General features: G+C 34.5%; 2 protein-coding genes across 2 annotated transcripts in view; one reads left to right on the plus strand and one right to left on the minus strand.

The window, feature by feature from the left end:
* The window catches only part of LOC105199594, a 294,478-nt gene extending 286,181 nt beyond the window's left edge, over positions 1-8,297 (minus strand). The window contains exons 1-2 of the mRNA XM_039456694.1: positions 7,101-8,297; positions 3,906-3,955 (exon numbers count right to left, since the gene is read on the minus strand). The gene's annotated coding sequence lies outside the window, so the exon portion shown is untranslated. The remainder of the gene's footprint in view (positions 1-3,905; positions 3,956-7,100) is intronic.
* Positions 1-12,669, plus strand: part of LOC113004247 (5-hydroxytryptamine receptor 2A) — a 52,643-nt gene that overhangs the window by 16,219 nt on the left and 23,755 nt on the right. The gene's annotated exons all lie outside the window — the stretch shown is intronic.

The raw sequence follows: 12,669 nt of genomic DNA on the forward strand, positions 1-12,669 counted from the left end.
AAGAGACGCTTTAGAGACGATTTAGATACGTTTTAGGCAGTCGATTTCCTAAACTACACCTTTCACAGTATATTATAGAAAAGCTTATAACAAATTAATTTGTTATTACTGAAAAGTTTAACATGTAATAATAGATAACTGATACATCGAGCTACAATTTCGAACTTTGATTTCCATCCAAAATAGCATCAAATGTGAAATTCACTAAAAAATAGTCCAAGTGATACGCATTTTTCAACTCTCCCCCATAATAATTTAGTAATTTGATTCCTCGTAATAATTTATATGAATAATGTTCCTTCTCGTGGGTCCTGTTGCAAGTCCGCCCAAAATTAGTTTATAAATATCGCTCAAGTGGGAATGTCGCGAACAGTGTCTCTCTTAATAATAAAGGCTCGAAAAAAAGGGTTAATTGCAAGTGGCGGACACCGCAAAAGAGATAAAAAAAAGGAGCATTCTCCACGTGGCCCTGCCTCCACCTGGCACGATATTCTCGCGCTCCACGGAACAAAGTGGTCGGTGATTTATGACGCCACCAGCCCGGTCGGCCAGACCTTCGGACCGGGAATAACGTGTCCCGGACTGGTCCGGACAAATATCCCGCGGGTCAGCAGCCGCGTGGCGAGCGTGGCCGGCCATAGATATTCGACAGAATGAAAGCTGTACAAAATGCGCACGGACACACACACAAAGATACAGAAGAAGAGAGAGAGAGAGAGAGAGAGAGAGAGAGAGAGAGAGAGGCGCAGCACACAAACACACATCAGTTTACCCATAAAAGTGCGCCAGGTAGAGTCAGCAATCGATATAGCGGAGCGACTGTATTTTTCCATCTACATAGAGTACCGCGATTGAGTATCCCCCGAATCGTTTCGAATCTTCGAATTACCTCGATATTGCGACGTTCGCGCCGATCCTACGAACTCTCGAAATCCTATACCTCGCGATACCTTCAAATTAATTCCTACTCGTATTCTACTTCGAGCTTTTAAATCGATTTCTATCTTCAGCCATGTGGATTGGAATGCGGATGGATATGTATACGGTGTCCTGGATATTCCCCGCACGTCCGAGGACATCGTTTAAATCTCTCTTAAAAAGAACGTAGGTCAAGAAAAGCCAATTTCTCTCTTCTTGCTAAAAATGTCATTTTTTTAACAGAAATAATTTTTTTAAAAGAAGCTTTTCCAACAAAAGCTAATAAAAAAACTTTTAAATATAGTGTTTCACAATTTAAATATTTATTATAATATTAATAATGGCAAACAGAGAGATTTTTTAAAAATTACTCTATTAAGTTAATTAGTTTTATGTTTAATATGCTCAACAATCTTTCTCTTGTAAAAATCACTATAATTGTAAAACGGTAAACTAATAAACTGTTCTCGGAACACCCTCTATACACATACGCAGGTATAGATTGGATTTTTCCTTTCAGTCCGAAATCCTATTACTCCTGGCCATTCTCTTATCTCTCTTATCGTAATCCTCGCATTGTTAAATCCGCGAATCCTTCAAACTTACCGCAGGATGCTATACAGAATGAAAAAAAGGCTCGAGACATGCAAGCCCGATATGCGGGAGGTCTCGAGGTAAATTTAAAGCACGAAAAGTGCCAAATTGACACGACATTAAGCGGAAATACGATGGTAGAAAGAGGATATCGAATTTCGATCGTCGTTCGTGCAATTATTGGAGTCCATCGAAATTTAATTCTCAAATTGGCCTTCTGTTAGGGAAACGTCAATATTGCAATTGAGATTATCCCTACAAAATATTTAACACCCACAAAATTTCACGGATGATTTGACAGAATTAACCGGATATCGGTAATGCAAACATTATCCTATTACAAAATTGACAAAGAACCTATTTCAATATTTAAAATTCAGATCACTCTAAAACGATCTTAATTAGTCAACTGAAGCACTAAAGATTAGATATGAATTAATTTCTCAATAATTATGTTTCTAACGGTTTAATCATAAAAGAAAATTAGAGAGTGATTTATTTCATAAATTGATCGAATCCCTTTTTAACTTTCGCAGAAAGATTTCATTGAAGTTAAATTGAAAATTAACTATAAAACTATAGTTTCAATTTTTTTTGCATTCACTTACACCTGCTAAAAATCATTTTCACAAACGATCTTCATTAGAAATATTTTTAAACTCGTCGATGTACGTAACTCTGTAATAATATCAATAGACGTACTCTTGATAATTATTTGCGTAAAATCAATATATATATAATTTGCTTTAGCAGCTATAGCGATAAAACGGTACAACAGAATATTTCAAATAAAGTGATGCATTAAGGGAATTTGTCAGATTGCGAAGACTAACGATGAAAGGATTAAAGTCCCGGAGCGAGGCAGGGAAAGACAAACAAGCGGAAGCGGCGAGTAAATTGAACACGAAAAGCGCTTCTCGGACTTCTCGTAATTAGCTTATCACCGCTGATAACAGCGGAATTTTCTTCGGGTAGGTCACGTCTTAATAATGCAGCAGCAGCAACGCAGGCAAGGGAACAAGTAAGGATGGATGCGAGCGTCATACAACGATCAAATGGCGAAACAGCTCGCTTGGCGTGTTTCGCATAACTTAGCGAAAACTCGCCCGAGATACGCGGCACGTTCGGTGCTTTCGCGAGCTTTCTCAGTGAAAACTACGCGGCTTCAGCTAGGCGTCTCCCGCGAGATTGCCCCGAGCAATCTGCGTGAGTCCTTCGTCGTATCCCCGGCGAATAAGAATATCGATGTGCGGCGCGATAAAATTTGAAAGATAGCCAATTCGAAAGAAAGAATTCGCGCTCAAATTGACTGAAATTAACTTATCGTTGAGCGACAGTCGAAATTAAGTCGATTAAGTCGATTGACGTCGAAATTATTCGATTATGCAAAAAGTAAAAAAAAAAGTGGAAAAAATGATAAGGCAAGAGTTTGTATTTAAAATGATTTAAGCGTACATTTGCCCCAGAAATATTTCCACAAAATTCAAGACTGGAAAAATATGGAAATGCTGAGCAATCAATCTTTTTTTATTTGTTTAACGTAATAAGAATAATATAAAGTTTGAAAGAGAAACTCTGCACAAAAATAAACTTTAATTAATTCAGTTTAATTAAAGGAAATCAACGGAATATTAAAAAACAAACACGAAGCCATTTTAATTACCGTAAATTAATCAATATAACTATTTCGCGCAATTGACGTTTTTAATTTCCCTTAATAGAAGACACAAAAAGCTTTCTTGCGAATTAAACTTCGCGCGTGCAAAATTCGACAGCGAATAAAAGTGAAAGAAGCTTGTTAGTTTTCTTTCGGGGATTTGCGAAGAGAACGGTCTCTCCTAATCGTACGAGCTTCTTTCCTTTCTCCGTAGTATCCTTTAAGATAAATTCCGCGCAAAAGTATGCCGCGTAATCATCTCTCCATTCTCACCTCTCCAATTATCGATCCGTTGATAATCGATGACGTCTCGCAGTAGGTTACTGCCGCGATCGCGTTTTCGAAGGCTAATGCAGCGGAGGTGCAACTCGCCTGCTTACTGCAGTCTTACAGGCGAACGATAACACCTAACGACCTCACTTATGTATAACGTACGCAAAAACAACACGGCAGGCCGCTGCAAAAAGCAAGCATCGAGATCGACCGGGTGCCAAGTCGATTATTGTCTCCAAATATTTAATACTTTACAAAAGAAATTTACGCAGAATGCTCTTTGTATTTCATATTGATTTCGACGGAAAGGAAGCTACCCTCGACATATCTGTTCGACTTTTCGAACTAACAACGCAACGGATAGACTTAGTTGCAAACGAGGCAGTGGGTCTATGATATGTTGCATCCATCTGCAGCGCATTCACAGTTCCATTACCTCTGATTAAGATAAAAGGCAACTCACCGATTCGATGCGCAACAGCGGAGTTGTAACTGCATCGTGGCTACGTTAAACTGCAACATACAAATGCGCGATCTAAATTATAGCAGCGTCTCAAATGAATAATACCTATTTTAAGATATAATTATTGCGTACGTGGAATTTTTCATTTGGTTTCTCTTTTTTGAATAAATACTTCAAAATATGTAGGGAAAAGTCGTCGACATAGATTTTTTAAAACGGCACCCCTTTATTTCTCTCTCTCTCTCTCTCTCTCTCTCTCTCTCTCTCTCTCTCTCTCGGAAATTAAATATTAATTTATACTTTATTAATGGCAATAAAAATATAATCTTATATAATTAAAGAAGTAAAAATCTATAATTTATATATTCGTGGCATCGTTCTGCTGAAATACAAAATCTGCTAAAAATGAATTCTTTAAAAAAACAAATAATATTTACATAATTTTTTTGCAAATTTATGAGTTAAACATTAAAAAATCAAAAACAATTTTGCTTTTCCAAATAATATTGAGCAAATATTATCAAACGCTTGATTATATTTTATTTATTACTTTATATCATTATGATTATATTATTATGTATTTATGTTTATTATTTTATATTATTATTACGTTTCACAATACTTATTAAATATTTAAATAAAATTTTTTTTATTATATTAAAAACCAAATATGCAATTAGCATTATTTCTCAATATTTAGTAAGTAGTAGCTATTATCAAACTTTTCAGTGTATAAATCGTTTTAATTAAAATTAAAATTAAAATTTTAGAATTGGTTTTCTCAGTGGAATACTATAGATAAATGATAAATTATATCTTGTACGAGACATTTATATCTTGTACGAGACATCTTATTCGTATCCATTGTGCACTACGTTTAATATTCATTAAGAAAACTGACTCTAAAATTTTCATTCCTATTCTTAATATCCAATATTCGTCTACTGTGCGCAGAACTTTATAAGCGAGCAATGGAGCATGACGTCTGCATAAGTTACTCCAAACTTTTGTACCGATAGCTCCGGGGCGCTTTATTTTCGCGAGTGATCGAAGAGGTGTTCTTCCTTCCGAAATTGGTTCCCGAACAGAAGCAAGGGTCTCATTTCTGGTTTAATTGTGACTCCAAATAAATTACATTTCACGAAACTCTACACGAAGAGAAATCATAAGGGATTGATAACCATACAAATATAATGAAAGTTTAATTAATAATGACTATATTTTTTAGATATAGCAGCGATCTCAATAAGTATATTAACCAGTCGATATGTAAAACGCAACTATTATATACGAGTATTTCCAAATAAATATGTTCAGACCGTGTATATAAATTGCACGAGTTTGATCATATAGCTATATCAGGACTGCATTCGAAAACGTCCGATATAATTTATTATTGCTTTTAATTTGCATTTTGAGCATTTAAAAATTTTTCTCTTTAAATTTATTGTGGCCCTGCGAATTTAAGGCTAGTCGTAAATAATTTTCAATCTTTGATTAACAGCGTAATTAATTACAGATTCATTCATTTTTTTGCTTTCAAAGATTAAAATTATTTATGACTATGAATACCGGTATGGCAAGTCATTTTACTTTTTAATAGCATAAAAAAATTTTCTTTAATATAAATATTTTGAAAAAATGTAAAAAAATTGTAAGTTTAAATAAATAATAAAAATTATATCCAAACGTAATAAAAATTCCACGAATTAAAATTATAAATGCAACATAATAAAAATACAAAATAATTTTTATTATATCAATACATAATTTTAATTCATGGAATTTATTCGTAAATAATAATTCTGTGAATTTTAATTCGACGAATTATTACGCTTTGACATAATTTTAATTCATGGAATTTATTCACGAATAATAATTCCGTGAATTTTAATTTATGAAATTATTATTATATTCCAACATAATTTTAATTCAACAAATTACTATTATGCCTTGACTTAATTTTAATTCATCAAATTTATTCACGAATAATAATTCCGTAATTTTTAATCCATGGAATTATTATTACATTGCGACATAATTTTAATTCGACGAATTATTATTATGCCTTGACATAATTTTAATTCATTGAATTTATTCACGAATAATAATTCCGTGAATTTTTATTTATAGAAATATTATTATATTGCAACATAAATTTTAATTCGACAAATTACTATTATGCCTTAACATAATTTTAATTCGTTGAACTTATTCACAAATAATAATTCCGTGATTTTTAATTCATGGAATTACTATTACATTGCGACATAATTTTAATTCGACAAATTATTATGCCTTGATATAATTTTAATTCATCGAATTAAAATTATGTCGCGATGTAATAATAATTCTATGAATTAAAATTACGTATCGACATAAAAATAATTCCGTATTTTGATTACGTCGCGTCTAAAATAATAAAAAAACGGAATTATTTTTATATTGATACGTAATTTTAATTCATGAAATGACCTAAGATACCAAATAATACTGTTTTCATTAATATTTTAATAAGAAACATTAGAAAAGTAAATATTAATTAAATATTAAAATTTAAAAATTTTTAAAAGGCAAATTAAAAAATTTTGGATTTTATTAAATTTATATAACAAATATAACAAAATTTATAATACAACAAATTTATTACACTTTTCGGCATTCTGAATTTTATGTTAAAAAATTTTAACATGACAACTTCAAGCTCAAAATTGTTCTTAATGTTGATGACATCTCAAGCTATTTAAAATGGTTTTAAACGTAACAATAGACTGTAAATACAAGCTGGAGACTGAGGTTTGAACATAACGGAAATTGTCACAAACTGAAAATGTAAAAAGTAATGATAAAAGTGTTAAATTCGTTACCGTTGCTGAAAAAATATAATAACATTACTGTTACAATTACAAAAGAAAAGTAACGCCGTTATTAAGAAAAAGTAACCGTAACAGTAACGGCATTACTTCCCCAATTCAAGCTAAAGTGATGCGTCGTATTGGCGACCCTTTCCTCTACTCAATTATAAAATAACCATGTAATTCCCGGAAAAGTCTTCCGTGTAAAAACCAATAACGTTTCACAGACAAAAGTTTCCCTCTCCGATTTCTACGCGAGCGAATTGTTCGAACGAGCGATATCCGGGCGAACGATTGAGCTCGCGAGGAACAAATAGTACGCAAGCAATAATTTACTTACGTTGCTCCGCCGACGCCTCCCCCAGGTCGCCTCGCCGCCTCGCCGCCTCGCCGCCTCGCCGCCTCGCCTCCATTTCCTCCTCTCGCCGGCTCCTCCGTCGTCCTGGCTGCTCCTTCGCGCACTCACACAATACACGACGCCCGTGCTCACTCGCGGAAAAGACGCTTTATTAAATTATGACCGCGCGGCACTTTACACGACACTACACCGATGTTGACCGTACGCGACGCGCACTTTGTTACAACGAACGGAAAGAGAGCGCGGGAAAAAGGTTATACCCGCTCGAGATGTTTACTGAGTTAGCGCGACAAGCGCGGGTGGGGAGGGGGACTGGAAAATTGCACGGCCAACTTCACGCGGCGCTCGCCGCGTCCCCCCGCGATGACGTCATTTGCCCAGCTTTCCGCTTGCCCATCGCTTTGGAATAGGCGATCGGAATTTATACCCATATATACTTACAAGCACTTCCCGCGCTATGACCATTAACGATTCAGGACGACCGCTATCTCGTTTCACGAGTATGCGAGGAAAACTGCGTCCGGCGATCAAGCGTCGTCAGAGCTAAAGACGCTCGACCAGCGTGTGGCCACGAAGATTTTTTGTCGAAATCAGCTAGAAAGAGGATATACTTTCACCTCTCTCTTCAATTAGAATGAAGAGAGATGTAAGTATGTCCTCTCTCTGCAGGATTTTGACAAAAATCCTTATTGCCACACTCTGATTGACGGTCTCTGGTCAGAGCGCGTGAATGCCGAGGATGCGGTCGCCGCTTCGCAACAGACTGATGACGTATGTACAGTACCAATTCCGTCAAGTCGGTAATTTGGAATTTGACAAAATCGGCAGTGCGCTCTGTGCAGCGGCGCGCTCGTTACCATAACTTTGAATTTTTAGCAGCTCTTTTTCCGAATACTTACAAAATTATTTATCACTGTAAGTATAATCAATGTTACAAATATTTGTATTATTACTTAAAAGAGTTAATAGTTTATTAGGTAATTTCGACAAGAGTGATTATAATGTATTAAATGATAATACATTCCTTTTCTTTCAACAAAATTTATAACGCATAAAGATAATTACAAAGAAATGCTTGTAGATTATTCAAAATCAAAATTTCTTTTTGTTCGACTCAAATGCTTGTTTTACTATTACGTATTTTGATTTTTATATTTTTTACATTTAAATAATAATTTTACAAATAAATTAATAATATTATTAAAATTAATTAAACTGTTTTCTTAAATAAAAAATTCGATTATCTCGAACATAAAATGTCTAACAATAAATATTTTTAATTGCAAGAAAAATTACTTGAATAAAAATTATTTCTCTTTATTTTACTTATATACGAGTAAATATTTTAATTAAAAAATTGTTAACTTGAAACTGTAAGTCAATAAGTTATTGGGACCCTTCGAGTACATAATTTTTTGTTGTAAGATATTTTTTCTTTCAATGTACAGTTTTTTATAAAATTATATTTTTAATTTCTTAAAATTTGTCAAAAATTAAAACATTGTTTTTTAAATACTTTGAATTTTGGGTGTGGAATTTTATGGAAGCTTTGGGTGCGGGAAGTTTTATATTTTCCATTATAAACTCTCCATCTACTAAAATATTGTTTGTTACATATAGAATATAGCAGCAACATTTAACATTACTTTCTAAAAAATTCAAGTCTTACTGCCAATTATACAGTCAAATGTTATAACAAGTATGATTGATTTTAACATAAATAAGAAAAGAAAAATTTCTTTTTTAAATTTCACAAACAGTTCAGATATAAATTTTGTTTCTATTATTTAGATTAACTAAGTGCCAAACATCTGCAAAATATATAAATAGAAAAACAATTAATTACGAGCAAATTAATAGATCGTGTAACTATAAGAATAAATAAGGATTTATTTCTCCTCGCATTCAAAAGCAAAAATGGTTTTTTGCTTCAGCGTTGAATAAATCAGTGAAAAAAAATCGTACAACGCTCAACAAGTACGCAAATTAAAAGTAAAGATTTACGCTTTTAAATGCTACAAACTGCATTTGCGTATAATTTTTATTTTACGCCACAGAACTTTGTATAGTTTGTAAAAATATTTGAGATTTGATGCATCCCCATTTGAATCCGTTTAGCTTCAATTAGTATATCATTAATGATATACTAATTGAAGCTAAACGGATTCAAATGGAAAATCAATTAGTATATCATTTAATGATTTATCAATCTTTGAAATTAGAGATGTCAAGCTTTAAAATCCTTTTTTAATAATTTTTTATAACTATTTTTGACAAAGTTACACTCTTGAATTTCGCCTATTTTTTTTTTAAATCAGAATAAGTGATGCTTTGATTTTACTGTCGAGTGTATTTTATACTGCAAACAACGAACGTTACAAAATTAGTCTTCAAACATATGTGATATCATAATATTTGCTCATCATTTATCTATTTTAATTAATTTTTTTAGTTAATTTTTTAAAGCCGAAAAAGTTAAGGCTGTATACTTTCAAGACAATTTTTTTTTTTAATGTACATACGCGTTTCAATATGCGAATCGTCGATGTACGAACGTCGACGTTACGCAATTGACGAGCGTAATACGGGATCGATTGTGCTCGGCACTTACTGATCACCGATCCGTTCCGTATCCGCGGTGTTCCGTGAGCCGTCGGGAATTACGAGAATCACATCACTTCACGTCTCACTTCACGCGACACTACACGAATCGTGTAATGACTAAGACGCGTTCGACAATGTACAGCTGAAATTCAATTTACATGTATGTACGTTGTGCACATGCTTGAGAATCCAGATACGCCGAGATTACACGCTATTATTATCGACATGTTAACAATTTCACATCAAATATTTAATAATTAATAAATAACAATAATGGAAAAGTAAAAACGTCAAAATAAAACTGGCTCGAATTTACTTTTGCAATTGACACATTTCTATTTATATAGTTATTACAGTTTTACAGTTATTAGACTTATAGAATCATCCTTATCAGTCTCTTACATTACATCCCTTATCTTTCCATTATTGTTATTTAATTTTTTAAATTTAATTATCATATATTTGATCCTCCCTTTTTCCGGCCAATTATTAAAAAATTTAAATAAGTATTAATTTTTTATATTTTTAATTATCTTAATTCGATGCTTTAAAGGCGATTGAAAAGACCGCGCAGGTATAATTTAGGATTTGGGCTACCGTTGCTGAAAGACTTGTAATGATTTGTTATTGGTGAAAGGTTAAATATGCATAATAGACATCTGAAACATCAATACAATATTCAGCGTTCATTCGCGTACAAATTAGTACCACAAATGAGAAATATAATAAAAAAAATAACTTGAGTGGCACGTATTTGGCAACTCTCCCCTAAACGTGAATTGCTACGCTCTGAAATCGAAAACGGGCAAATTGCGTTCAAATTAACAGAAATTTCAAAGAGCAACGACGCGAGATTCGACATCGAGTACCAATGAAGAAGCGACCGTCATCCGCGTAACAAAATGATAATTTATAATTCCGATTCGAACTTCGACGCAGGTTTTAAAGTAGACGAATTACACGAAATACCACGGAAAATAGTCGCGTTGAAACAACGTATTAGTCATAAAAAAAAAACAAATAGCGAGAGTCGAGCAAGTCCGCAGTCGCTAATTAGCTCGTCTTGCCGCAATCGCGTTTCGAAGAGGAATGATGGACGGCTCGCGTCGCGACGCTCCGCGCTCGAGTGTCGCCGTGCGAATGGCAACGCGTCGACCTTGTGTAAACACAACGCGCTGTACGCCGCAAAAACAAATGCCAAGGCCGCACGTCGACCGATCCGTGTTGCCGCTTCGAAAAATTTCATATTTTGCAAAGTAAATTCACGCCGAGCGTATGCACGTTATCCGAATTTCCAACTGGTTTCGATGAACGAGCCATTGTCCCGGAATTTCGTTTCGCGGCGGTGCAACGTTTATTCGAATAAATAACGATTTATTTCGCCCGGCCGAAATTCAGTTTCGCTAGAAATCGGATTAAGCTATGCATTTAAAACTTGCCTTTAGCAATCGGTAGTAATGATAATTGCCAATGTAATTAATAATCGTCAATACTATTTGCGATTGCGATAGTGTACGTAATATCGACTCGTAAAAAGCAAAAAAAGAAAACGACAAAATGACTTGAACAGCAAAGTTCAATGTCATCTAAGCTAATGTCAAATCGATTAAAGGTGATTGCTGCCCTAATTCTGCGCGGTATTATTAGCCAACTTTAATCGTTAAAATTAATTCGACATACAACCCAAAAAGGCACTATCGCAATGTTTCCATAATTAGAATTAATTAATATGTCATGAATATCCAAAAATATATACTATTAAAATGTGAGACATTCAGTAGCGACGATATATCGAATTACGCGACGTGATATATGAATATGCCATTGTTTACGTATGTATACATAGTTTACCTTTTCATTAATTTTCGTGTGACAGATTTCTTTTTAGCCTTCGCACTCTCGTAAAATTTAATTCGTGTAAAAAGCTCTTCACTATTAATTTCATAAAAACCTGTCAATCGTACGTGAAAAAAAAAAGTGATATCGATTAATTTATGATTTCAAGAATTTCGAGGATTTTATTCAGGATAGCTAAACTGGATTTTGCCTAATTCGGGCTTGCTGGAATTCGGTTTCGTATAATTTCATACTTTACGTTATTTTCACTGCAAATACAGGCGAGATCGCAAATGAAATGCATATACAATACACAACGGTTAGTGTAACGCACGTGAATGATAAGTAGATCCTTTCTTTAGGAATAAACATACGTACGGTTGCGCCATACGCGCGTAAATCTCCAGGGACGACTGACGATTTTGCAAGCAACCAGATTCACGGCGGAGTATACCAGCGACTGCATTAATAACACAGCGAAATATTAGATCGTCGGTATACACGGTGGATAATCCGGCGGCGTACATACATGAATATGCAGTTTCTGGGGGCTGCACGACGGGCACGAGACGGTAATTTCGTTCGACACGCGGAGTTGTGTTAATCCCTCGCTCCTTCGTGCATTAACCGCCTGTCGTTTCACCTGCAGGATCCGTGCTTTCGGTACTTTCATCCCTCCCCGAGGACGCGATCCTTCCGCGAGCGCGACGTCCCCCACGCGACACACTCGCGCGGCGCTGTGTGAAATTTAAATAATCTCTGTCAAAGAGAAGCTTACGGTTGAAGGTTAATCATTGTCCCCGTGTACTTAAGGTAAACCCCTTTGGCGCTCTTTGAGCGAGACTCCCCACCGGCGCGGCGCCCAACCCTTTTTCCAGCGTATCTAAAAACTAATCTTGTCGAAATATTTTGGAAATAAATTAAATCGCGCAATCTTAATTAAATCTTAATTTTATTCCAAATAAACGGGATCTTTGACATCCCGTAATGAGATTAACTGGTTTTAAAACAGAGCGGAAAATGATCTTTATCGCGCTCGACTCTTTACTTTTCGTCAAACGTTCGAGTTAAACGTTTGATCTACAATTTAAGACGAATATTAAATTCTCGT

This window comes from Solenopsis invicta, chromosome 13 (genome assembly GCF_016802725.1).
Source record: "Solenopsis invicta isolate M01_SB chromosome 13, UNIL_Sinv_3.0, whole genome shotgun sequence".
Classification (NCBI taxonomy): Eukaryota; Metazoa; Arthropoda; class Insecta; order Hymenoptera; family Formicidae; genus Solenopsis; species Solenopsis invicta.